General features: G+C 37.1%; 1 protein-coding gene and 1 pseudogene across 1 annotated transcript in view; one reads left to right on the top strand and one right to left on the bottom strand.

The window, feature by feature from the left end:
- The window catches only part of LOC111420077 (slit guidance ligand), a 170278-nt gene that overhangs the window by 106011 nt on the left and 40237 nt on the right, over nt 1–24030 (bottom strand). The gene's annotated exons all lie outside the window — the stretch shown is intronic.
- LOC111418563 (NADH-ubiquinone oxidoreductase 75 kDa subunit, mitochondrial pseudogene) lies at nt 14393–16593 on the top strand (annotated as a pseudogene).

Below are 24030 nucleotides of genomic sequence, written 5' to 3' on the forward strand. Positions count from 1 at the left end.
GACACTTCATCTTCTTCTTCTGTGTTTCAAAGTCATAGTGGTGTGCCTCAGGGAAGTGTATTGGACCCATTACTTTTTTTCATTTCATGCAACTATCATTTATATGCGGATGATCTTCAAATCTATACATCAACAACTGTAAATTAGCTCCCGGTATCCATGGACGGTTGTCTTAATGGCGATCTGTTCAGGATACTTCACTAGTCTAAATGTTTTGGCCTGAGTTTGAGTATTGCCAAGACGCAAGCTATAGCATTCGGTTCAAAACCTGTACTTGCAAAATTTTACTCTTTCGATGATACGCAACTGATACTTGGTGACAATGTTATACATTTCACCAACACTGTCAAAAACTTGGGGGGTGACAATGGATTCAACGCTGTCTTGGCGGTGTCAAATTCAGTCTGTCTGTGGGAAGGTCTATTTTTATTTTCATTCTTTGCGTAAACTTGGTTGTTTCCTTGCTGTCCGTCGTAATCTTTGTTACCCATTACTACTACCCCACAGAGATTATGCTGATACGGTTTATCCCGACCTGGCAATTACCCTCCGTAACAAATTGGAAAGATTGCAGAACAATTGCCTACGCTTTATTTTTGACCTGGGTAAGAACGACCATGTTACGCAATATCGTGATCACCTTCGAATGTTGACTGTCGAAAAGCACATATCCTTCAGTATACTGACTACACTATATAAGATACTTTCTTCTCGGACCCCAGTATACTTGTACACGAACTTTCAATTCGTGTCGTCTCGTGGTCTGTCTACTAGAGCACAGTCTGATACGTTACTCATATTCTGGATTTTGGATTCGCGGGAAGGCAGGCTGAATCGCCCGCAGTACTTTGACCTCAGCAGATCCCTTGTACGTACTTCCCTCATTTGGTGAGCATTAGGGTCCTTCCAGCCATATTACCTTGGAGGCAAAGGCTAGAATTTGTCCTGGTTGTGCTGTCCTGATTCCACTCATGCTAATCGGGATACCTCCAAAAATAGATAACCTTAATGTTTGGAGTCGCATAAAATGTGTTCCGCTGATTCCTCCTCCTCACCGCATCCTCTGCAGATGTCGGTGTCACTTATTCCCATGTTCAGTAAGTGCTTCTGTAGATGCCAGTGTCCAGTGATTAGCCCTATGACCAAACGTAGGTTCTTTCTGGACAGCCTCATAAATTAATCTGTTCGTTTAGGATTTACCTTGGCTTGGCTTGGCGACATCCTGGTGTCCTGTCCCAATAGTTTAGAAACTTCTTACGTGTTTCCTCTTTTTGAAGCTCTATTAAAGACCTTATTGTTGCGACAATGAATGGTTCCGGCGATCCCGGAGGTTCGCCTGCAGCTTTCCTTGCCAGTTTGTCCACCATGTCATGAAGCTTATTTCCCGAATGACCCTTTGTCCAGCAGATCGTAATCTCATTGCTAGCTCTTGATGTCGCCTGCTTCTCTTCTCTTTTCCTTTTTTCTTTTTTTCCTCCTCTCTGTCAACTGTACTGGTTGTGTGTTTTTTTTTCTCTTTCCTCTTTGCTATTCTTCTTTTTTTGCTTAAATGTTGAATTATATAGATTTTTCTTTTTTTACATACATAAACTGACCTTTTGTCAACATACACTATTAATTTATTTATTTATGTATACATATATATTATTTTTCTTTTGTATTAACAATGTGGCAATAAACTTATTATTATTATTATCAACGCGACGGACCATTGCTCGCATCAGAAACAAATTTGAATCAGATGGAACCGTCCAGAACGTCAATAAGTAACATTCTGGACGACTACGGACATCCACGAGCCTTAGAAAAGAAGAGCAGGTGCAGGAAACACTCCCTCGATCACCACAGAAATCTCTTCGACAAACTGCTCGAGAAACCCACATCTCAAAAAATAGCGTCTATCGCCTCATGAAGCGTCTGCACTTGAAATGCTACATTCCAACTTGATCGATCCTGACCGGAGAATTCAATTCTGTGAATGGTACCTGGCAAAATGTGCAGAAGGTGCAGAGTTTGCACACAAAATTGTGTGGAGCAATGAGGCATCCTTTAAATTAAATGGGTCCATTAATCGCGAGGTAAATCCTCATGTAACACTTGAACATCATGTGAACTTACCAGGAGTAACAACCACTAAACTAAGGATTTAATTTCTCAACCCCTAGTGAATGTCGCACCCTGGAACTGGGTTAGACAGTTGGAATAGGTCCTCTAGTATGCAACGTACCTACAGAGTGGTGTGGGATATCTACATTGGGCATTATAAGATCATTTTTTTAACGGAACAGTCACAAAGACACATGGATTGGACGAAGGGCTACCATTGAATACCCTATCTAATTAATACCCTATCTATTCCCCAAACCTCACGCCCATGGACTTCTTTTTGTGGTGATATCTCAAAGCGAATTATACGCGTTATCAACGTTGTCTGGACAATAATGGTCATCAATTTGAACATTTATGAACATGATTCTTCAATTACATTTGTCTTCTGTATTCGAAGCTATTCCATTTCACTCTATGTTCATAAATAATGTTTTTCTCGTCATTTGAAGTGTGAGTACATTTCATCACATCATACCTTTAGGTACTACGGTCAGAAATGTGCACAATTTAATAGTGATTTTTTTAATAATGTATTCCTAATGAACCATGCTACTATAGCAGTCACAAATCGAACAACAAAAGTCGTTAGTTTTGCAAAAAAAGTATTAGTTTGATTGAGTTAAGGTTGAAAGAATTTATGTCTATTAAGTTTGACAACACCCTTGGCAAGTTATTTTAAAAGATGGCCTGTTTAGACAAGATTCCAAAATGGTATAACACTTGCCATTTTTCTTTTCCTAAAAAATATGATTGCCTGTTTTTCTGCAAAAAACGCGTTATTTAAAAAATTCATACTTTCGTATGTTATTTCTATTTCCTCCAAAATGATTTAACAACTTTGTTAGAAGATGTGCCACTTCTACAGAGAAATGTGGTTTCCACAAGATGGTTGCCCAGCTCATTATGCTTGTCCTGTATGGGATTGCATACAGAATACCCAGAAAGATGGATTGGGCGTCGTGGTTCGATTACGTGGCCTCCTCATTCTCTGGGTCTAAATCCCTTTGATTTTTTTTATTAGGATTGCATAAAAGAAACAGTGTATTAAAAACTGATTGAAAATCTTGCCGAACTGAGCCACAATATTCATACAGCAGCAGAAGAAATAAATGCAAAGAGATTTGCACAACTAGTAAAAAGATCTTTTATGTAACGATGCAGAGCTTGTATTAATGCCGATGGCCAATAATTTGAGCATTTGCCTTAGTTTTAAGAAAATAATGATAAGAAAAATGGCAAGTGTTGTACCATTTTGGAAACTTGACTAAACAGGCCATCTTTTAAAATTACTTGCCAAGGATGTTGTACTACTCCTTTTTTTAGAAATCGTGTGTCAAACTTGATAGACATAAATTCTTTCAACCTTAACTCAATCAAATTAATATATTTTTTGCAAAACTAACGACTTTTGTTCTTTGATTTGTGACTTCTACAGTAGCATGGTTCACAAAGAATAGATTATTAAAAAAGTCACTATTAAATTGCGAACATTTCTGACCATAGTACCTAAAGATATGATGTACGCAACTTGACGTTGAGTTTCGGGACACCTGTATATGTATATGTCATCCAATATTATATCAATACGGTATTAAATGTATCGTCTCGGCCGCAAACGGCCTCGGCTTAATAACGCAAACTTATGCTTTCCCCATCAGAATTAAGAGAATTATCGAGGCGCTTTAATATTTCCTGAGAGCCGAGGGGTTGTAATATATCTTGATCAAGGTATTAATTGTAGCGCCTTAATAAAACAAAGTAATATTTTCTCTGTTGGAATTAAGTCGATCTCGCAATATGTTCTGTAATAATGAATGGCGCTATGAATAGCGTACCTTTTTTTAATATGTTTTTAGTTTGGCCTTGAGAGAAAACTTTCTGGTAAAAAAAAAGTTCAACCCCACTTCCTCTTTCCCAATAGGGTAATTGAAAAAAATACGCGTTGGGAAGCCAAATTGAGTTTTTAAGGGCTGTCTCTTGAAAATTTAATTACAGGTATCGAGTTTCTGGCGTTTGGGGGCACGCGAGGGGCGTTAATATTGAATTAGGGAGCGCTCTCTTGTCAATAAAAATGCACAAATTCGCCCTGAGCGGTCTTTCATTTCCACCGTCCTTCTTTTCGTGTCTATGTAAATTTTTTATTTCTTTTTTTCGGTGCATTTCAAGTATTTAATGGTGGTAAATTTAAAATAAAAATTGAACCGTACTTATTTTCTGGCACGAAATTTCTGAAATCTAAATTCTAATACCATGAAATTAACTCCGTCCCAAGCTGAAAGATATTAGTTCACGAAATAGCGTCATTAATCAGTCGGGATTACACGTGGCCTAATTGACCTAATCTCACACGATTCGCAGACGGCGGCAGGAGAAGTAGGAGTAGGCTTCGCAGTGCGAAAATAGCACGGTACTTCAAGTGGTTTTTTTTGTTTTTGCTTTGTTTCGTGCTCCCTGACCTTGCTTATTCAATTAGCCTCGCCGTTTATTCCCTTAGGCGGTCCGAAACGAAAGAGGGACGCGCGGGATTTATAAAATTAATTAACGCATTGTGTTCCCGCCGGATAAATACACGGAGAAGCTGATAAAGAGCAAGGCAACAATTAACATTAATTGGACACCCCGTTTGTTGTCCGTCTGCGCTCCCGTTGTTTTCGTTTCCTTTTACGTTCCGATTTGTGTCCCTTTGATTTTACTGATAAACTTAGTACTTAGGAAACGAGATTCATTATAAATAAAGCAAACAAATATTTTCTCTAATTAAAAAGATGCATGATTGCATTCTTTGAGATACAAACGGTTAAAGAGCGTACGTGTAGTTTGAGTGTGTAACATCAATCTTCGCACCTCTAATCTACAGTTGATGGAGCGAGACTTTATGTACTTTGTATGTACTCCAGGTTTGAACGCCGGCAGCGCTACGATCGCGACTCTGTACCCTCGGAACATACCGAGGCCTAAGGCTACGCGAACACGAACGCATTAGCGCTTTACTATTCATGAGAACCGCTTCGGAAAGCGGCCCCACGGCGAATTTAGGCGATCGGTAAATTGGTTTTCGTGCAGAGGGGTACCATTTTTTTTCCTTTTTGAGTTTCAACCCGCCTCGCTTTCAGTTACGGACGTTTCCCCTCTATTACCTTTTACATTTCTTACCCTTATTTTCAGACTATTTCAGACAGGCGTTGAGTATTCCTTGATGTATGCAGAAAAAATGGTTACTTACCTAAAACAAAAAAAAAACGAAATAAATCATTTATAACAAAAAAAAAGATAATAATAAAAGGTACCCATAGGTAATTAGTTTTTGAAGTATGGGTTTTAAATTTTCGGGTGAAAATAAGCGAAATACAACGGGATTCGTATCTGTTTTCGAAGTGCAATTTGTCAACCGTTTTAAATTACAACGGGGCGGCGTGAAAATTATCGACCGATTTGCCGTTGCAATTGACAATTCCAGTGACAAATTGCTGAAGAGAGATAGAGAGAAAGAACAAGGTCTGGAAAAAACGTAACGGTCGCTGAAAATTAATAGGGATTTTATTCGGGCGATAACGTTGCCGTCGATTAACGACATTTTGCTTCGCATTCATCAAATATTCTCTATGTGTGGTCTCGATCGATCGTTATTTAACCTATCAAGTTATGAGTTTCCTATCTTTATTCATTTTAGTGCTTTTTACATTAAATATCATAAATATCATTGACCAAGAACAAGAACAACAGTTGGCATAATCTGCCAAAAAAGATGTTAAAGAACAAATTGATGACTAACAAAGAAAATGCAGTATCATGTAATGCCAATAGATTGCGGAAAAGGAAGGCAGAATATGCAACATGTTTGAAAGGAGTGTTGCCAGTTTTCAGAATCTAAGACGATGTGACGCATCCATAAACTTAAAGATTCCTGAAGATGAGAGAATTATAATCTCGAAATTGGTAAAATAAAATGAATACTTTATGGAGCGAATCGATAGTTGATACATTATTAACACTGTTTGGAAACAAGATTATCACAAATGTATTACCAGGCTTGAGGAAATACAAAAAACGTTTTTAAGGTGTGTTTTAAATTTAATCAGATGTATCTACAATTCAATGTGTGCTAGTTTGCGGTTTCCGACAGCGTTGCTCTTGTAATGATCTAGTATGTTTTTGTAAGATAAACAATAAAGACATGATTAAATCATATTTAAAGATTTTTTTTGCTCGCTAAAGCTAGCAAAAAAAACTTTCGTTCTCGAATGCAAAAGTGTCATTTCGCTATCTTGTATCAAAAATAACTATTAAAGTCTTTAAATATGATTTGTGTCAAAAACTTAACATCACATCGATTTAACCTCACTTATTGAACAAATGTACTATTATAAATTTGCATTTAAACGTGAAATGAAATGATAAAAGAGAGTGTTAGTTCTAGTGACAGTGCAAGTGTAAAACTAGAACTAACACTATACCTAGAACTAGAATCATTTGGGTTTAGCCGTCTTTAGAGACGTGCGGCTAAACACAAATGGTTCTAGTTGTAGGTATAGTCTTAGTTCTACGTAGTAATAGTGCTAGTGTAAAACTAGAACTAACACTAGACCTAGAATTAGAAACATTCGGGTTTAGCCGTCTTAAGAGATGTACGGCTAAACCAAAATGTTTCTAGTTCTAGGTATAGTGTTAGTTCTAGTGACAGTGCAAGTGTAAAACTAGAACTAACACCAGACCTAGAACAAGAATCATTCTGGTTTGGCCGTCTTCAGAGACGTGCGGCGAAATTGGTCATCATATTGTGTGTATAATGGATGTAATTTCATGATAAACCAAGTGTTAACAAGGAAAGATAATGTTGCGCATTAAGAGCTTGTTACAGGTGATAAAACAAGCCGATTAATAAAACTAAACTTTGTTAAAGTATAAGGTTATTAACATTCGAACTAATTATTTTATGACGTAAAGAAATAACAGTGTAATAATGTTTTTGTTGCGAAATGGCATGTTTAAGTTTCTTTATAAGTTTTATACTTGCAAATACGATAAGCTGGGTTGTTGCAACTTTTTTGACAAATTTTTGGAATTTATAATATAGAGGGTGAGTCAATAATACGGGGGGCGGAAGATAGTGGCTTTACTGTTGAAAATTAAAAAAAAATGTTTTTATGTCGTCATATATTACCATCAAAGCTGTGATTAAAATTATTTTTAGCAATACAGTGTGTTTCATAATTCTAGGACCGTACTCAACTTAATTTTTTTTTTAATGGAACTCTATGTACTTTTACATAAGTTGATAGTTGTAATAAATGCTACAACTTCATATCTAGTTTTCAAATTTTGAATGCAAGGTTGCCAAATTATTCATTATTTTGTGAAAATTTTTGAAAATTCATGTGATCACTTAAATTCGTTATCAGCATTATTATTATTAAATATTCAAGATTGCAATTTAATATATCGATAAACAAAGCTTCGGTCTTTCGGACACAGCTAGCACTATTGAATGTTACTATACAGGGTGTTTACTAGAAGCGGTTAATTGACGCAACGTTTGGAGAATCATAACTTTGTTATCTTAAATGGAGCACCCTGTATTTTTCTAAGACTTTGGAAGGCATTACTAATTATCTTTTACTTTTGTTAAGCATATGGTACATCTAATACGTGTACATTTTGAGATAATTAGATTGTTTCAAAAATGTCGACATAAACGTGATTTTTTCACAAGAAATAGGCTATGAAATTCACAAACGACAATTTTAAACAAATATAACTAAGTTCTTTTCGTAAAAGATGAAAAAGTATAGACCGGTGCATTAATAGCATTAAGAAAACAATGAAATATTAAGTAACAATAAGTTTAAAAAAAAACAAAATTAAAGTAACTGTTCAATATAGCTTCTTGTTGTTGAACACAAATTTGAATTCGTCCAAAAAACGAATCACTAAGCGTTCTGCAGCATGTTTACGCTTATTGTTCGTTATTACGTTTATTGGTATAGTGTTAGTTCTACATAGCAGCCGTACTAGTATAAAACTAGAACAAACACTAGACCTAGAATTAGAAACATTCGGATTTAGCAGCACGTCTCTCAAGACGGCTAAACCCGAATGATTCTAGTTCTAGGTCTAATGTTAGTTCTAGTGATTGTGCTAGTGTAAAACTAAAACTAACACTATATCTAGAACGTCTTGTGTTAGTTCTAGTGCAAAACTGGACATTCGAGTTAGCCGTCTTTAGAGACGTGCGGCTAAACCTAGATGATTCTAGTTCTGTCTGTTAGTTCTACATAGTAGCAGTGCTAGTGTAAAACTAGAAAAACACTAGACCTAGAACTAGAATCATTTGGGTTTAGCCGCACGTCTCTAAAGACGGCTAAACCCAAGTGTTTCTAGTTCTAGGTCTAATGTTAGTTCTAGTGACAGTGCTAGTGTAAAACTAAAACTAACACTATATCTAGAACTAGAATCATTTGGGTTTAGCCTCACGTCTCTAATGACCGCTAAACCCGAATGATTCTAGTTCTAGATATAGTGTTAATTCTATATAGTAACAGTGCTAGTGTAAAACTAGAACTAACACAAGACCTAGAACCAGAGACATTCGGGTTTAGTCGTGCGTATTTTAAGATGAAAACTCAAGATTGTCATAAGGACGTCACCTTTTCCAAGCAAAATTTTTCCTTTGTAAAACTACCCAATGTCTATACTATAAAGCTATGTTAAACTATATTCCTTTAATTTTATTTAATTTAAAAGTATCGATTTTCAATGAAAAGAAAAAAAAGCTCAACGACTTGTTTTAAAGTTAAGTAAATACACGATACATTAAAGAAATAGTCATCAGTAATAAACATTGAATGAAAGAATACATCGAGATTGCGAAACATCACAAACGAGTGAGAAAATTACTGAAAGAGAACGGAATGCTGCTAAGAAAAGTATCTTGAACACTTCAATCTTCTTGCTACGCTAAAACAATCGATAATGATACTTAAGGAAAAGATCTTCTAGTATTTGCAATTTTTAACATTCTTAACTTGTTGCCGATGACAAAAGCCAACGAGCCCCAGTTAATAGACCTACTTTGTTAGAAGAGTACGTAAACGTGTCTTTCGCGAAACGGTACCAAAAGAGATGGACAATGCCATTACTCTTAATGGCTTTCGATTTTTAACTTAGCGAAGGAGTTATGCATGGGCAGGTACCGATAAAATGGTTCTCGGAATCGGTTAACTGAAGGAACACGTCGACGTTTCTCGCAATTCGTTTCTTTAAGCTCGTTTCAATGATGGTAGTATTCGTTGTAAAGGCGAAGAGAAGCAACATAGAGACAAACGGACGGAGGTAGGTTTTGCGCAAGCGAAGGAATTTATTTACGTCCTTTCGAGCAAAGGACCTTCGAAGGATATTACGTTCCTCCTTTGAACTCGAACGTATCAATTCGCCATCTCTTGTCAACCAGAGCGGAGAGCTTAATAAAGTGTAGCTTACCTCGGTGAACTCGATATAAGGCATTCCTCCTTCGCCCTTTTGAGGTCTCGAAAACAACGTGAAAATACACACGCAAAAACTCCTTTCCTTCCCGAACCGCTTAATTATCTCCTTCTTTATAGGAAGCGTACCCATAAGCCACTTAACAGTTACGGTAACCCGGAGGAAATAAAGGGCGTTAAATCTTATAAGAGAACATCTCTTCGAAAAATGTAACATAAATTAACCTAATGCCTTCGGAAGACGGTATAAAAACGCTAATTTATGCCACCGGGGCTTCCTTCACTCGGCCCATAAAATTCCCGAAGCCCGGCCATAAATTCGACCCATAAAACATGTAAAACAGGTCCATAAACAAATGTTTACAGAGCGAATTTGCATTGTAAATCAAGTTGTTCGTAAAAAGGTACCGCTCTCGGGCCGCTTTTACCTACGCCCAGTCTTGAAATCAATTAAGAATTCGTCGCGAAACGAGAGTGAAGTAAGTAGTAAGAGGAATGGACAATGATGATGGGTGTGGTCAAAATCATCGCACAACTGAATTAAAACGAAAATATTATTTTGTATGAAATAAATTAAAAACAAACAGATTATACAATTTAAAATCGCTGTAGGTAAAACGATAAAGCGAGCTGTAAGTACCTCATTAACAGCGAAAGTCTCACACCGATCAACCAGGTATTATCGGAACCACATTATTATGCGCATGTGGCAGGCCGATAATCGAAGATCTGCATCTACACGGACATGAATAATGCATAGATGGTAATCGGTGGTCGTAATCACTAATTAGGCGCGAAGGCGGGAGCGTTTTCCCGAAATAACGACTATAGAGGCACATCGTAAAACCATCGACATTTAAAATTTCGACGGCTTCGCGATCTACCGCTTAAGAGGGCACTCTTTTTTTAAAAAACCCAACCGGGTTTTGTAAACCATGAGATTTTAATGACTTACGCTTTATAATTCTAATGAAAAAGAAGAGAATAGAAACGAAAAAGTCCCCCTTATAGTTGAGGTTATTCGACGAAAAGAAAATAATTATCATTGTCAAAATTCCAAAAAGAATAAATAAATAATACAGTAAAACCTCGATATAATATGTTATTTGTCATTTATGTCATTTGAGTTGACATCCCAGTCAAATACCTCCACAATCTTATTCGTTCCTTTTGAAACATGTTAAACGACCCGTTTTTAACTTCTTTTTAAAGTATAACTCTAAGCCTCGTGGCCCGCCGAGTGAGGTAAAAGTAACCATCGATGGAATAAAGGTCAAGGTCTTACTAATTAATAAAGACCTGTGCAAGTGTGAAACTAGAACTAACACTATTCCTAAAACTAGAATCATTTGGGTTTAGCCGCACGTCTTTAAAGACGGCTAAACACAAATGATTCTAGTTCTAGGTAAAGTGTTAGTTCTACATAGTAATAGTGTTAGTGTAAAACTAGAACTAACACTAGACCTAGTACTAGAAACACTCGGGTTTCTAGTTCACTTTCTAGTTCTAGGTCTAGTGCTAGTTCTAGTCTTAATTGTTATGCAGCTCTAGATCAAGAACTAGAATCATTAGAGTTTAGTTGTCTTTAGAACCGTGCGGCTAAACCCAAATGATTCTAGTTCTAGGTATAATGTTAGTTCTACGTAGTAACAGTGCAAGTGCAAAACTAGAACTAACACTATACCTAGAACTAGAATCATTTGGGTTTAGCCGTCTTTAGAGACGTGCGGCTAAACCCCAATGATTCTAGTTCTAGGTATAGTGTTACTTCTGCATAGTAAGAGTGGTAGTGTAGTTCTAGATCTAGTGTTAGTTCTAATTTTAATTGTTATTCAGCGCTAGATCAAGAACTAGAATCATTTGGGTTTAGCCGTCTTAAAAGACGTACGGCTAAATCCAAATGTTTCTAGTTCTAGGTCTAATGTTAGTTCTAGTGGTAGTGCAAGTGTAATACTAGAACTAACACTATACCTAGAAATAGAATCATTCGGGTTTAGCCGTCTTTAGAGACGTGCGGCTAAACCCCAATGATTCTAGTTCTAGGTATAGTGTTAGTTCTGCATAGCAACAGTGGTAGTGTAGTTCTAGATCTAGTGTTAGTTCTAGTTTTAATTGTTATTCAGCGCTAAATCAAGAACTAAAATCATTTGGGTTTAGCCGTCTTAAAAGACGTACGGCTAAATCCAAATGTTTCTAGTTCTAGGTCTAATGTTAGTTCTAGTGGTAGTGCAAGTGTAATACTAGAACTAACACTATACCTAGAACTAGAATCATTCGGGTTTAGCCGTCTTTAGAGACGTGCGGCTAAACCCCAATGATTCTAGTTCTAGGTATAGTGTTAGTTCTAGTCTTAATTGTTATGCAGCTCTAGATCAAAAACTAGAATCATTTGAGTTTAGTCGTCTTTAGAACCGTGCGGCTAAACCCAAATGATTCTAGTTCTAGGTATAATGTTAGTTCTACGTAGTAACAGTGCAAGTGTAAAACTAGAACTAACACTATACCTAGAACTAGAATCATTTGGGTTTAGCCGTCTTTAGAGACGTGCGGCTAAACCTCAATAGTTCTAGTTCTAGGTATAGTGTTAGTTCTGCATATTAACAGTGGTAGTGTAGTTCTAGATCTAGTGTTAGTTCTAGTTTTAATTGTTATTCAGCGCTAGATCAAGAACTAAAATCATTTGGGTTTAGCCGTCTTAAACGACGTACGGCTAAATCCAAATGTTTCTAGTTCTAGGTCTAATGTTAGTTCTAGTGGTAGTGCAAGTGTAATACTAGAACTAACACTATACCTAGAACTAGAATCATTCGGGTTTAGCCGTCTTTAGAGACGTACGGCTAAACCCCAATGATTCTAGTTCTAGGTATAGTGTTAGTTCTGCATAGTAACAGTGGTAGTGTAGTTCTAGATCTAGTGTTAGTTCTAGTTTTAATTGTTATTCAGCGCTAAATCAAGAACTAAAATCATTTGGGTTTAGCCGTCTTAAAAGACGTACGGCTAAATCCAAATGTTTCTAGTTCTAGGTCTAATGTTAGTTCTAGTGGTAGTGCAAGTGTAATACTAGAACTAACACTATACCTAGAACTAGAATCATTCGGGTTTAGCCGTCTTTAGAGACGTGCGGCTAAACCCCAATGATTCTAGTTCTAGGTATAGTGTTAGTTCTAGTCTTAATTGTTATGCAGCTCTAGATCAAAAACTAGAATCATTTGAGTTTAGTCGTCTTTAGAACCGTGCGGCTAAACCCAAATGATTCTAGTTCTAGGTATAATGTTAGTTCTACGTAGTAACAGTGCAAGTGTAAAACTAGAACTAACACTATACCTAGAACTAGAATCATTTGGGTTTAGCCGTCTTTAGAGACGTGCGGCTAAACCTCAATAGTTCTAGTTCTAGGTATAGTGTTAGTTCTGCATATTAACAGTGGTAGTGTAGTTCTAGATCTAGTGTTAGTTCTAGTTTTAATTGTTATTCAGCGCTAGATCAAGAACTAAAATCATTTGGGTTTAGCCGTCTTAAACGACGTACGGCTAAATCCAAATGTTTCTAGTTCTAGGTCTAATGTTAGTTCTAGTGGTAGTGCAAGTGTAATACTAGAACTAACACTATACCTAGAACTAGAATCATTCGGGTTTAACCGTCTTTAGAGACGTACGGCTAAACCCCAATGATTCTAGTTCTAGGTATAGTGTTAGTTCTGCATAGTAACAGTGGTAGTGTAGTTCTAGATCTAGTGTTAGTTCTAGTTTTAAGTGTTATGCAGCGCTAGATCAAGAACTAGAATCATTTGGGTTTAGCCGTCTTAAAAGACGTACGGCTAAATCCAAATGATTCTAGTTCTAGGTATAGTGTTAGTTCTGCATAGCAACAGTGGTAGTGTAGTTCTAGATTTAGTGTTAGTTCTAGTTTTAATTGTTATGCAGCGCTAGATCAAGAACTAGAATCATTTGGGTTTAGCCGTCTTAAAAGACGTACGGCTAAACCCCAATGATTCTAGTTCTAGGTATAGCATTAGTTCTGCATAGTAACAGTGCTATTGTAATTCTAGACCTAGTGTTAGTTCTAGGTCTACTGTTAATTATGGTTTTAATTGTTATGCAGCGCTAGATCAAGAACTAGAATCATTGGGGTTTAGCCGTCTTAAAAGACGTACGGCTAAATCCAATGATCTAATGTTAGTTCTAGTGGCAATGCAAGTGTAAAACTAGAACTAACACTATACCTAGAACTAGCATCATTCGGGTTTAGCCGTCTTTAGAGACGTGCGGCTAAACCCCAATGATCCTAGTTCTAGGTATAGTGTTAGTTCTGTACAGTAACAGTGCTAGTGTAATTCTAGGTCTAGTGTTAGTTGTGGTTTTAATTATTATGCAGCGCTAGATCAAGAACTAGAATCATTTTGGTTTAGCCGTCTTAAAAGACGTACGGCTAAATCCAAATGTTTCTAGTTCTAGGTCTAATGTTAATTCTAGTGGCAGTGCAGGTGTAAAACTAGAACTAACACTATACCTAGAACTAGAATCATTCGGCTTTAGCCGTCTTTAGAGACGTGCGGCTAAACCCAAATGATTCTAGTTCTAGGTACAGTGTTAATTCTGTATAGTAACAGTGCTAGTGTAGTTCTAGGTCTAGTGTTAGTTCTAGTTTTATTTAGAAACGAAAAAAGTCCTCCTTATATTTGAGGTTGCTCGAAGAAAAGAAAATAATTATCATTGTCAAAATTCCAAAAAGAATAAATAAATAATACAGTAAAACTTCGATATAATATGTTATTTGTCATTTATGTCATTTGAGTTGACATCCCAGTCAAATGCTTCCACAATCTTATTCGTTCCTTTTGAAACGTGTTAAACGACCCGTTTTTAACTTCTTTTTAAAGCATTACTCTAAGCCTCGTGGTCGGCCGAGTGAGGTAGAAGTAACCATCGATGGAATAAAGGTCAAGGTCCCACCTGGAACTCCAATTATGAAAGCTGCAGCTTCGATAGGGATTTATATCCCGGGTTTTTGTTATCACGATCGTTTACCGATAGCGGGAAATTGCAGGATGTGTTTGGTGGAGATCGAAAAGGTTCCAAAACCGATAGCATCATGCGCGATGCCAGTAATGAAAGGGTGGAATATCAAAACGCATTCACCTTTTGCTAGAAAAGCTAGAGAAGCGGTAATGGAGTTTCTATTGATTAACCATCCTTTGGATTGCCCCATTTGCGATCAAGGTGGTGAATGTGATTTACAAGATATTTCGATGACGTTTGGGTCTGATAGATCTCGTTTTGTTGATATGGATTTTAAAGGAAAACGTGCTGTTGAAGATAAGGATATTGGGCCATTAATAAAGACGCATATGACGAGATGTATTCATTGTACCCGTTGCGTTAGGTTTGCTAATGAAATAGCTGGAATAGAAGAAATAGGTACGACTGGGCGCGGATCACAAATGCAAATAGGAACTTACGTTGAAAGATATTTTATGTCCGAAGTTTCTGGAAATGTTATTGATTTGTGCCCAGTTGGTGCCCTCACTAGTAAACCTTACAGTTTCACAGCAAGGCCGTGGGAATTAAGAAAAGTCGATTCAGTTGACGTAATGGATTCTATTGGATCTAACATAGTTGTTTGTACAAGAACAGGAAGTGTTATGAGAATAATCCCAAGAGTTAATGACGAAGTTAACGAGGAATGGATTTCGGATAAAGCAAGATTTAGTTACGATGGTTTAAATTGTCAGAGACTCGTAACTCCTTTTATGAAAGACGAATGCGGTATTATGCGACCGGTTTGTTGGGAAACAGCACTTACTAAAGTAGGATGTGTTCTTAAAAAAGCCTGTTCGAACATAGGGGTTGTCGTCGGTGGATTTGCTGACGCGGAAACGATGGTGGCGTTGAAAGATCTTGCCAATTCCCTCGGGTCTGAATACCTCTGCACCGAGTACAACTTTCCGATGGAAGGATGCGGGGCCGACATTCGAGGAAATTACATTTTTAACGCTGGACTGCCAGCGGTAGAAGAAGCGGATGTTATACTCCTAATCGGACTAAATCCCAGATTCGATTCCCCAGTTTTAAACATAAGGATTCGAACGGCTTATTTAAGAAACGAATGCGATATCGCGGTTATCGGCGAACCCGCTGATTTAAAATATCATTACGAACATCTCGGAAAATCTCCGAAAGTTTTGGAAGAAATCGCTGAAGGCAAACATAACTTTTCATCGAAAATCATCGAAGCGAAAAAACCTATTATTATAGTTGGCCCGGATGCGCTTGAAAGAGATGATTCCGTCGCGATTTTAAAAGCAGCACAAATACTTGGAAATAAAACTAAAACTGAAGAATGGAATCCTGTCTGCATTATTCACAGAGCCGCCTCTCAAACGGCGGCTTTAGATCTTGGATATACAGCGGGGGTTTATAAACTTTTTAAAAACCGTATTTTAAAAGTTTTGTATTTATACGGCGCAGATGAACAAGCGTTGGAAAAACACGATATCCCACAAGAATGTTTTGTTATTTATCAAGGTCATCATGGCGATCACGGTGCTGAGATGGCCGATGTTATTTTACCAGGAGTAACGTATACCGAAAAACAAGCAACTTATGTTAATACAGAAGGCAGAGTTCAACAAACTTTAATAGCTGTTAATCCACCAGGGCAAGCTCGAGAAGATTGGAAAATAGTGCGGGCTATTTCTGAATTTGCTGGGGTGAAGTTACCATATGATACATTAGACGACATCAGGTGCAGGATGGTACAAATTTCACCGAACTTAGGAAGATATAATACAACGCAAAATTGCGAATTCGAAACTGTATGTTTATTAGGTAACGAAATTCCAGAATGTAAAATTGAAAATAGTCCTATTGAGATGGAACTTCGTGAATTAGAAGATTATTATATGACAGATCCAATAAGTAGACATTCATCCACAATGTGTAAATGTGTTACGGCGGTGAGAAAGATGAAAGAAGATGAGAAACCCAAAAAAGTTTGTTAACACTGTTATTTGTAACAATTTTAATTAAATATTTTATATAAATAAAATAAAGTTTAAGAAATCTTATAATCTAAACACGTCAAAATATTGACGTAAAATACCAACTAAGCAACTCAGCTCTAAGTAAAACCATAAGATCAACCACGTATGCACTTAAGCGCTGTCAGGTAGCGCTCTCTCGCACTTCCAGTAGACATTCCGTAGCTGAAACACGAGCAGATCGTGAAAGGCTTACCTACGGCCGCCTCTTTGGCCCCCTAATCCCATAATGCCGACTGATTGACGTAAACGCAGTCTTTCCAGTAGGTCCCAGAACGCCGAAGCCGAAGCCCGTCCGGGCTTCTGTTCTCTTTTATCTCGACCTGATTGCAGATGGGGCTCGGGCGACATCTTAAGGACTTAAAGGCAATTTGGGACAATTGACAAGGCGCCTAGATAATAAGTGGATCTCGAAATGGTCTCTTCAACTCTTGTCTCTCCGTCGGCGGCATTATGCCTCTTTAAGAAACTGTTTTAACTTCCTTTGAGAAAAGAATTGATTTAAAATTTTTTTATTAGTATCTAGAATCGTTAGTATTGACATCATGTAGGAGGAAATAGGATTTGGTTATACAAACAACCTGTAGTATCTGGGTGTATACGAGGAGATTTTAATAAGATATTGCCTCCGCGGTCGAATCCGTGTAGATTCTCATGCTCTCGACCCCGAAGTAGGTTGGGCGCTTTAAATTTAATCAGATCCAGCCGCAGACCGCTTCTCTCCAGTGAAACGCAGGTAAAGCAAGATGCCTCCGACCTCTTTGAATATTCAAGCGGATTCACGAAGGCTTCCCTTCCCGATTCGGAGAGAGGCAGAACCGTCTTACTACAGTACAAGAGGTAGCATCAGTGTACACAATAGACCCCTCGAATTCGCCTAATCCGACATTATTCCGATCGGTAACACATCGCCGCACACAATGTCCAACCGTTTAGATTCAATTTAACTCGAAGCCGTTTTCTCGTTGTACCAGTAGTAGTAGTAATAGTTGAAAGAAGACGAGGAAGAAGCGACCGCGGAAGGCGGTCATTACTCTTTGGTGGTTTGGTTCAAAGGTCTGTTGGAACGCGGCTAAAAGGTGCGTGCGCGAACCTGCTCTCGCCCTCTTTCGTAACGCAGACCGTAATGATGATAATGATGACGTGCCCGTTTTTTGAATTACAGTCCAGATCCCTGGCGACGATAACCTAATGAATTGGTCCGGATCACGAAACAATACGGAGGGGGACAGTGATTAGTCGCAAAACATTAATCACACCAACACTATGTTATTTTGGACAATTTATCACGATTATCCTACTTTTTCTGTTATTACTCCAAAGTTCAATGTCAGGTTTCTGACAAAAAAACAGATTACAGAAAGTATCAATATCCAATTGTTACGATATACTTATAACCTTGCACTAAGTTATCAAAAAATAGCTGAACTTGCCTCTGATCTATGCTAGATGTGCATAGATATCCTGGAAAGAACGATAAGAGATAATGAAAGTCATAAAAAAATACTTGTTATCAAAATTGAAAAAGTTTTTGTATGTATTAGGATGATCCTAAGGCTACAAATGAAGCTAAGACAATATCAGCAACGATTTTCTTGGATCTGATAATGGAAACAACCACTCTAAAGTATAGAAACAAAGATAAGATAAGCCTCAAATGATAAACACCTTTATTCCAGGTATGAATCACGTGAATCAAAAGTAACTTAGTAGTACTGGATAACTTTGTGATTGGCAATTGGCCATAAAATTATAAAAGTCTTAATTGTCTAATTGTACGCTAAATTTCAATGGCGAAGATTTGTTAGAATAAGACACAGCCAATCTATGACACCTTGATTATTATCTGTGATCTTCCGCACTCTACCTTTGGCTCGCAAACGTTTTCACTCTCGCATATTCCGCCTGGTATGGTCAAACATTCTTTTAAGTAAATATGGCTTCAAAGCTACTGCATATAATTTATTAGCCTCTTACCTGGATCAGAGAGAACAACAGGTGTATTGGAAAGGAATACACTCAGAATGGAAATCTGTGTACCTCAGGGTTCTGTGCTTGGGCCTATACTTTTTCTGATATATATATACGATCTGCCAGAAAATGTGAAGGCACTTTGCATTTGTCTCTATGCAGATGACACATCTGTTATCAACCAAGGAAATGATAATCAGCAATTTAAAAATAAACCGCAAACATCATTAGCCGATGCAAAAAAATGGTTTGACATGAACAAAATGAAATTAAATGCAGATAAAACCAAAATACTAACTTTTTCTACAAAAAGAGACAAAGACACTGAAATTCAAAAGATAAATTTTCCGACAAATGAAACAAAAAGCGTCTACTTCGCTTACTTTCACAACATGGCAACGTATGGCATATCTATCTGGAGAGGGTCAAATGATATGTACGACATATTTAAAATGGAAAAGAAAGTGATACGAATCTTGTCTGGGCTTGACTATATTGCAAGCTGCCGAACATTTTTTAAAACCTTAAAAATACTAATTATTCCAGGTTGTTTCATACTTACCTGCCTAGTTAATGTTCATACGAAGAAAGACACATTGCCAAAGAACGAAGATCTACATATCTACAACACGCGCCATGGAAGTAGTCTGTTAATACCATATCACAGAATCAAAAAATCCCAGAACACTTTCAACTATATATCGGTCAAATTGTACAATGCATTGCCATCAAAAATAAAAGAGTTGAATAACAAAAGGTTCAAACAGACAGTTAAACGAATATTATTGGAAAAAGAGTATTATTCAATTGAAGAATACGTTGCAGAGAAGAACTTTCCTAATATATAAATACTGGGTTCTGAATGTCTTACGAACTGTATATTATTGACGAGAATAATGTATAATCATACTTATTCAATAAAACTATTATTATTATTATTATTAAAATATTTAGAGGTAATAGTGTAGACCAAAATAAACAAAAAGGTCTTAATAAACATGGGTCCGCAAATGAACGGTTTTGAAGATATGGTTTTCTTATCATAGGTGGCTACAATAATTGTGAAATAAACATTGACTGTTTGACTGTTATTAGTGCATAAATTTTCGTTTAGTATGGTTGTTTCCTCTAACGCAGAATTAACTGACACATGTATGATTGTGCTGGGATCGCACCGAAGCGCGAAGAGTTTATGCTGAAACTTATCCAAATCGTCACATTCCTTCACATCGTATTTTTGCCAGAATTTACCAAAGATTGCGTAATACCGGTTTATTAAGCAAACAATGCTCTTTATCCGCAAGATCATGGTCTAGATATCGACTATGATCCTAGACCAGAAAAAAATTGATATGGCACGGATAAAGCGATATCCGGGGACAAGTGTGCGGAAAATATCAGCCGAGGTAGGAATTACAGCTCCTCTTGTTTGGAGAAACCTTCACTTGGAACTGCTTTATCCGTATCATGTACAACGAGTACAGAATTTAAAACCAGTTGATTTTCCAACACGTTGTTTTTAGTAGTAGTTTTTGCCGTTGGTTTCTACGCAATGATGCTGAAAAACATCCGTTTTCTTGCCAATATTCTTTTTACTGATGAGGCCGGATTCACACGGAAGGACTTGTTAATTTTCACAACACGCATGTTTAGATGAAAAATCCCATGGAATAATGGAATCTGGACATCAGACACGTTTTTCCTCAAACATTTGGATGGGCATTGTAGGCGACAGGTTTTCAGGTCCTGTTGTTTTACCAAACTGATTAACAGGCACTGCTTATCTAAACTTTATGCAAAACACAATGATTAATCTTGTTGACGACATTTTTCCATTATTCCAGTGAATCAGTCTGGTTTCAGGGAAGGACATAACTGTAAAACTGTTCTGAACAATATAGTGAAGGATATTGTTACTGCAACTGACTCCAATAGATTGACTCTTCTGGGGATGTTGGATTTCTCCACAGTATTCGATACTCTAAACCAAGATTTGTTAATATCAAGTCTTGACCATATCGGGCTTGATTTTGTCTCATTAGCTTTTAAAATTTACACGATAAATTTCAATAGCTTCGTTAATTTCTGTAGCGTCCACTATTATGCTGATGATACTCAGATTTATCTGTCCTTTTCTGAAGGCCAGTTTGATGAAAGCTTCAATAAGTTCAAGTGTGACTTGCATGGCATTATCGGTGGGGTTCGGGAGTATTGCTTAAAGATAAACACTAATAAGACCCAGATCATTTTGTTTGGGCCCCCGCTGTTAAAAAAGAAATTTATTAATGGATTTTATCACATGTCCATAGGAGATACTCCTATTCCATTGGGTAAATCTGTCAAAAACCTCGAACTGGTCATGGATGAGACGTTGAGCTTTAGGGAACACGCTAATCAGTTGATTGGTTGAGCTTATGTCTCGACTGGCATACAAAAAAACTTTTATGCGACTCTCTGGTATTGTCACACTTCAATTACTGTGCAGCATATACGGGGCTTTTTTGGATTCTAGACATCAGGGAAAAGTTTAAAAGCTTCAAAACTCGTGCATCCGTTTAATTTTCGGCCTGAGGAAATATGATCATGTGTCTTTTAAAATGGCTGAACATGAAATCTCGCAGATAAATCCACAAGGTCTGCTTGTATTATACTGCACGACAGGATTAAATTCAGAACGGACGTACATAATGTTAATGTTTGCTTCAGGGGTAGACTAACACCTCCTTCCCATCGGACAGAATTTTTCAAACGGTGTTTTTCTTATCAGATATACACCAGATACAATAATTTACCTTGGCATCTGATTGAACTACCCCTGAACCGATTTAAAAGAGCATTGAAATGTTGGGTGATGGGTGGGTGATGGAGGGCTTCTGTGTGTAGCTAGCTGTTTATGTGTGCCTTTAACTTTTATCTCTCATTCTTCTATGAGTTTTCATTATTTCCTTGCAATTGGTATTGGTATCCTTTTTCCTTTTGTTTTCTTGTTTTTTTTCTTTACGGTCTTTCTTTCTGTTATTAATTATATGTATTGAAAAACAATATTTTCTTAAAAAGATGAAATTTGTATAAAAGAAGTAATAAAAAGTAAAAAAAATAAAGTATCATCTTTTAAAGGAAATATTGTTTTTCAATATATATAATTAATATTATAAAGATGAACCTGGATGATATTGCTAATTCTTTCTGTTAGGTTGAGTGGAAGGTCAGGGTTGACCTGAACTGGCGAAGCAACAAATGTGATTCCAACATTTGTTGCTTTTGGTCTAAAGTCTAAGGGAATGTCGTCAAAATGCATGATGGTGCTCCACGTCAGTTTTCAATTGCGGTTAGAGAACATTTAAATCAAACTTTTTCACAGATGGATACGAAGACGCAGACCTGTACTATGGCCTGCAAAATCGCCTGACTTAAACTAAACCCTGTAGACTTCTTTTTCTGGGGATATTTGGAAACACTAGTCTATGGTACTACTGTGAATACCATCGAGGAGCTGCAGCTACGAATTAATCAGCAATGTCAACAAATTAGAGCCAATGAGGAGATTTTAGAAAGAGTTCGACTATCCTTCAGACGAAGATGTCGTACCCGTTTGGATATGGAATAATGGTTTTTGTTAGAACCTTCTTTTATACATTTTTTTGTTTATTTTGGTCCATACTATTACCACTATAAATATTTTACATTATTTTTTTAACACCTGTATATATACAGGTGTTAAACGAAGACGTTATAACGAAGCTTTATATTGAGATGTTTTATGTAAATTAATATTGTTTCGAATAATTTCAACAAATTTATCGTGATAACCTCATATTATTTATGTTTATTTGAAAGTTTAATGACCAATTCTAACCACAATGTGGAATTATAAACATGATAAGCGGCACAATAAAGCGATATAATATATCTAATGTAACATAACTCGGCTAAAATTATATTAAAAATAGATTGCAGATACTACGTTATTTATTGACATGGTTAACTGGCGAAAATAAAAGTTGTAGTTGCCTTTCCCCAAATAATTTCACTCCGCAGGAAGAAACAATAACCCTGACTGTGAAAATAAGGGTGGCGAAGCATTAATTCCAATTTGCGGTAGCGTTTATAACCTCTGTGGAACCAATAAAGGACGAAGGTGTAAACCGTAAATCCCGGTTTGTTGCCCATCTCGGTACAGTGCATCTTATTTAAGACGAACGAAGTAAGTCTAAAAGAAAGTTACGTTACGCAGTGTTGAGAGATTGAGTGAGATTGAAAATGGGACGAAAACATAAAATATAAAGTTTTCCTTTGTCTGCCGTCGAATACGGTCGATTGGAAACCTTTGCTTCATCCCGGAGAGTTGACAAAGGGCCCCTGGATCGACTGGAGAAAGGGAAAAGTCGCGACAAAGCGAACCGTGAAGGGAATTTTTAACGGTCCGCGAATCTCGAAGCCCTTTCGTGTAATTGCCCAATTTGCTTTCACACGAAACTTTACCCCAAGTACACGTTCATTGTTATTCGAGGACTTGAAAATGTAAATTCGTTTACAAAACGTATTAGGTTATCATTGACGATCCTAATTGCTAACAATTGTATTCAAATTAGGACCAATTATGCTATACTTCAATCAACAGTTAAATAGACAAGATTGAGACATTTAACACGATACCTTTTTTAACACCAACACAATTATTTAACGTTCCAAAAATAAAACTGAGTTAAACAAGATGTAGTTGTGGTATCTATATTTGTAGAAGATGGGGAAAATATGTAATAGAAAGGGGAGGGAATGACGTTCGTTTAAATGGAGTTCGCGTGGCGTGAAATGATTCACTGCTACCGCAGCATCATAAAGAGGCGGAAAACGCAAGAAGCGACCGGGATTTTTCCGCGAGAGTGGAGATGCATGTTCCCTGTTCTTTTTCTGGACGCGACCGCTCGGAAAGATAAACGATAATGGAAATTAGCGGGCCCCATTCCAGACGTCGTACAAAACCGCGTTACGTCCATTTTCCGAACTTAATCAGCATTTTTCTCTCGATAAGGTACCTCCTTGGGAAGGGGGCGGAGGAATTTTACATTTTAATTAGGCGCGCGGTTTTCTTCTAAACTTTAAATTGAAGATAAGTTTTTAATGGAGAACTTTGCGACTCCGCGATGCCGGGGCAGAAAGCAGAAATCAAAACGACAAAACGACGAAAACAACTCGAGTAATAACGTCGTTTAACTGCCGGTTTAATTGAGGCGGTTATTGCGCTGTTGTACTAATCAAGTGGGCGGTCTATTTGGACTTGAAGGCGGCGGATTCTTAATTTGACAGAACAGGACGTTCCAAGTTGGTTAACGAGCCAACCCATAGAGTTTCTCTTCCTAATGTGCAAAATTAAATTAAAAATGAAGGATTAAAATACTCAAAATAATTATTTCCTCGTTCTTTGAAATAAAA

This window comes from Onthophagus taurus, chromosome 3 (assembly GCF_036711975.1).
Source record: "Onthophagus taurus isolate NC chromosome 3, IU_Otau_3.0, whole genome shotgun sequence".
Classification (NCBI taxonomy): Eukaryota; Metazoa; Arthropoda; class Insecta; order Coleoptera; family Scarabaeidae; genus Onthophagus; species Onthophagus taurus.